This window comes from Piliocolobus tephrosceles, chromosome 16 (assembly GCF_002776525.5).
Source record: "Piliocolobus tephrosceles isolate RC106 chromosome 16, ASM277652v3, whole genome shotgun sequence".
In the NCBI taxonomy this organism is placed as follows: Eukaryota; Metazoa; Chordata; class Mammalia; order Primates; family Cercopithecidae; genus Piliocolobus; species Piliocolobus tephrosceles.
Genome location: NC_045449.1, coordinates 1508641 through 1513559, shown reverse-complemented (window position 1 = coordinate 1513559; position 4919 = coordinate 1508641).

The window sequence follows — 4919 nt, the reverse complement described above, 5'->3', positions numbered from 1 at the left end:
AGGCTGGAGTGCAGTGGCGTGATCTTGACTCACTGCAAGCTCCGCCTCCCGGGTTCACGCCATTCTTCTGCCTCAGCCTCCCAAGTAGCTGGGACTACAGGTGCCCGCCACCTCGCCCGGCTAATTTTTTGTATATTTTTTAGTAGAGACGGGGTTTCACCTTGTTAGCCAGGATGGTCTTGATCTCCTGACCTTGTGATCCGCCCACCTCGGCCTCCCAAAGTGCTGGGATTACAGGCTTGAGCCACCACACTCGGCCTGCCTTGAGTTTTTAAAGAAAATTAAATGTGACAAACTCATGTGAGGAATCTATTCTTTAAATACGTGTTGAGGTTGATATGAATTGATTCTAAGTCATACACCTTTTCTTTGGCCACTGGTATCCATTCGTGATGGTTTGAGCGAGTGTCCCTCTTGGTAATACTGGGTAGTATCTACAAAGGGCGCCCAAGAACTTGACCATTAGGGAAACATGGCTGTTTCTGCGGATTAACTAGTCAAGCCCATACAGGAAGAGTGAGATGAGCTCCCAGTTGGGGCAGGAAGAATTTAGGACCACACACAGATTCCTACCAGCGAAATGTGAGGAAGGCAGGACTGGATTTGTAATCACAATGGAGTAAGTAGGCAGAGAATTGGAGTGTGGGCTACATAAAAATGATGTCAATCAAAGAAGAATGGTCAATTAAGACCCTAAGAAAAGGAAGTTCAAAAATGCAGAGGTTAAAAACAAAAAAACGCAGAGTTTGCCAGCTGCTACATTTGGTAGGAGCCTGGCTAGCAGAATGGTGCTTTGTCAGACCTCACCGGGGCCCAGCAAAATGGTCCTCAAGACAGACTCCACGCCTACCAAGCGACTTGCTAATGATTTCTTTGTCCTCCAGGACAGGGAAGGGGTTTTTCTGGATGGGATACATTGATATTTTATGGCCTTGAAACACTACCCTGATTGTAAATTAATAAATTGCTGTGCAAGTAATTGCATTAATTGCATCAATCTCTTATGAGCTTGGTTACTTGGAGTTACTTTTTGGCTCCAATGGTGTCCTGATTTACAATTCAATGCTAGATTGTGGAGGCTTTGCCTTGGGAAGGTTTCCACTCTGACGTGTTCTGATACCCTCTACAATCAAGCAAATCCTGGCTGGGCTCAGTGGCTCATGCCTGTAATCTCAGCACTGTGGGAGGCTGAGGCTGGCGGATCACTTGAGGTCAGGAGTTCGAGACCAGCCTGGCCAATATGGCAAAACCCCATCTCCACTAAAAATACAAAAATTAGCTAGGCATGGTGGCAGGTGCCTGTAATGCCAGCTACTTGGGAGGCTGAGGCAGGAGAATCATTTGAACTCAGAAGATGGAGGTTACAGTGAGCCGAGATCATGCCACTGCACTCTAGCCTGGGCAACAGAGCAAGATTCTGTCTCGAAAAAAAAAAAAAAAAAAAAGCAAATCCAGAAATCCAGGGTCAGCCGAGGTGGTTCATTCCTCTAATTCCAGGGAGGCTGAGGCTTGGGCCCAGGAGTTCAAGACTGGCCTGGTGGCCGGGCGCGGTGGCTCAAGCCTGTAATCCCAGCACTTTGGGAGGTCGAGATGGGCGGATCACGAGGTCAGGAGATCAAGACCATCCTGGCTAACACGGTGAAACCCCGTCTCTACTAAAAAATACAAAAATCTAGCCGGGCGAGGTGGCGGGCGCCTATAGTCCCAGCTACTCGGGAGGCTGAGGCAGGAGAATGGCAGGAACCCGGGAGGCAGAGCTTGCAGTGAGCTGAGATCCAGCCATTGCACTCCAGCTTGGGCAACAGAGCGAGACTCTGTCTCAAAAAAAAAACAAGACTGGCCTGGGTAACATAGCAAAACCTCATCTTTACAAAATTTCTTTTAAAATTAGCCAGGTGTGGTAGCACAAGCCTATAGTACCAGCTATTTTGGAGGCTGAAGTGATATGATCACTTGAACCCAGGTGGTCAAGGCTGCAGTGAGCCATAGTCGGGCCACTGCATTGCAGCCTGGGTAATAGAACAAGACTCTTTCTCTAAAATAAAAATAAATAAATAAGTAAATAAGCAAACACAATGTATTCAGTAGAATGGACTTAGAGCAAGAGAATGGATTCAGACAGGTGTTGATGTGTTGTTGTTGTGTTTTTTTTTGTTTGTTTTTGTTTTTGTTTTGTTTTGTTTTTTTTTGAGATGGAGTCTCCCTCTGTTGCCCAGGCTGGGGTGCAGTGGCGCCATCTCGGCTCACTGCAACCTCCACCTCCCAGGTGCACATCATTCTCCTGCCTCAGCCTCCCGAGTAGCTGGGACTACAGGCGCCTGCCACCACGCCCAGCTAATTTTTTGTATTTTTAGTAGAGATGGGTTTCACCGTGTTAGCCAGGAAGGTCTTGATTTCCTGACCTTGTGATCTGCCCTCCTCAGCCTCCCAAAGTGCTGGGATTACAGGCGTGAGCCACCGCATCTGGCTGTTTTTTTTTTTTTTATTTTTGAGACAAGCTCTCACTCTTTCCCCCAGGGTAGAGTGCAGTGGGTCGATCTCAGCTCGGTGCAGCCTCCACCTCCCAAGTTCAAGAGATGCTCCTGCCTCAGCCTCCTGAGTAGCTGGGACTACAGGCATGTGCCACCACACCTGGCTAAGTTTTGTATTTTTGGTAGAGACAGGGTTTCACTGTGTTGGCCAGGTTGGTCTTGAACTGCTGACCTCAAGTGATCCGCCCACCTCGGCCTCCCAAAATGCTGGGATTACAGGCATGAGCCATTGCATCCAGTCGAATTCAGAGAGTTTAGAATGATTTTCAGTGCCAAAGATTGAAACCAAAAGAATCTTGTAGCCAAATTAATCCTGACTCAACAAGAAAATTAAACAGAAAACTTCATAACTGAACTGCCAAAACTTTATCACATAAAATCTGGATTTTGTTGGGCTGAAAATTAGAAGTCCTCATTTTGCAAGAAGCTACATAAGGGAAGTTACTCTTTAGAGAGGAGCTCTTGTGTTGAAATGAAATGTTTATTTAGGAGCATCCCTGGCTGAACATTTGTTGTGCCCCTTCCCCATGTCAGGCATTATTTATTTATTTATGTATTTATTTATTTATTTATTTATGAGACGGAGTCTCGTATCTTGTCCCTCAGGCTGAAGTGCAGTGGCACAATCTCAGCTCACTGCAACCTCTGCTTTATGGTTTCAAGCAATTCTCCTGTCTCAGTCTCCCGAGTAGCTGGGATTACAGGCACCCACCACCACGCCCAGCCAATTTTTTTTTTTTTTTTTGAGAGGAGTCTTGCTCTGTTACCCAGGCTGGAGTGCAGTGGCGCAATCAGCTCACTGCAAGCTCCGCCTCCCGGGTTCACACCATTCTCTGGTCTCACCCTCCCAAGTAGCTGGGACTACAGGTGCCCGCCACCACGCCCAGCTAATTTTTTGTATTTTTAGTAGAGACGGGGTTTCACTGTGTTAAACAGGATGGTCTTGATCTCCTGACCTCGTGATCCACCCGTCTCGGCCTCCCAAAGTATTGGAATTACAGCATGAACCACTGTGCCCAGCCATGCCCGGCTAATTTTTTGTGTTTTCAGTAGAGACGGGGTTTCACCATATTGAACAGGCTGGTCTTGAACTCCTGACCTTGTGATCCGCCTTACTTGTCCTCACAAAGTGCTGGGATTACAGGTGTGAGCCACCACACCTGGCCATCAGGCAACTTTTATACATTATCCCATTTAACCTCACACAACAGAGATTCATCTTAGCTTTTGTTTTTATTTATATTTTTTGAGACAGGGTCTCACCCTGTCACCCAGGCTGGAGTACAGTGGTGCAATCATAGCTCACTGCAGCCTCCAACTCCTGGCTCTTGGGCTCAGGTGATCCTCCTGCCTTTGCCTCCTGAGTAGGTGGGATTACAGACATGCATCACTACACCCAGATAATTTTTTTTTTTAAATAGAGACAGGAGGCCGGGCGTGGTGGCTCATGCCTATAATCCCAGCACTTTGGGAGGCCAAGGCAGGCGGATTGCAAGGTCAGGAGATTGAGACCATCCTGGCTAACACAGTGAAACCCCGTCTCTACTAAAAATACAAAAAATTAGACGGGCGTGGTGGCGGACACCTGTAATCCCAGCTACTCGGGAGGCTGAGGCAGGAGAATGGTGTGAACCCACTGCAGCCGACCTCATATGAATTTTTAGATTCAGTATGTTTCAATGAAATACTACTGCAGCGGCCTTGGACGGTTCCCCTGTTTCCCTCCCCCATCTCCTCCATCTCCCCAGCACCCCACTCCTGTTTGCTGTTAAGGTGGAAATATTTGGATTCCACACAGTTGGGGTTGGGGAAGGAAGGGCAGGAGTTTGAAGAAAACAATGTTGGGACGAGCTGCTAAGGGGAGCGAGTGAACAGGTAGCAGGACTGGCCTGCGTCAGTGCAGCAGGAATTTGTGGTACTCCAGTGCTGCAGGCTTCTCTATCCTCTTCTAGCAGTGCCCTGACCTGGGATCTGGGGCAGAGAGAGCTTCCGTGCCAGCCTCTCAGGCCCCAGGATTAGCAATGCCAACCAGTGAAGGTTTGGGAGATGAGGGAGTCCTCTTAAGGGCACAGATTGGCAAGCCAGAGTGAGGGGCAAGGCTTCAGCCAAAGAAAGTATATACTACCAACTGGGCGCAGTGGCTCACGCCTGTGATCCCAGCACTTTGGGAGGCCGAGCTGGGCAGATCATGAGGTCAGGGGATGGAGACCATCCTGGCTAACACGGTAAAACCCCATCTCTACTAAAAATACAATCAATTAGCTGGGCATGGTGGCACGTGCCTGTAATCCCAGCTACTCAAGAGGCTGAGGCAGGAGAATCACTTGAACCCGGGAGGTGGAGGTTGCAGAGAGCCGAGATCGTGCCACTGCACTCCAGCCTGGGCGA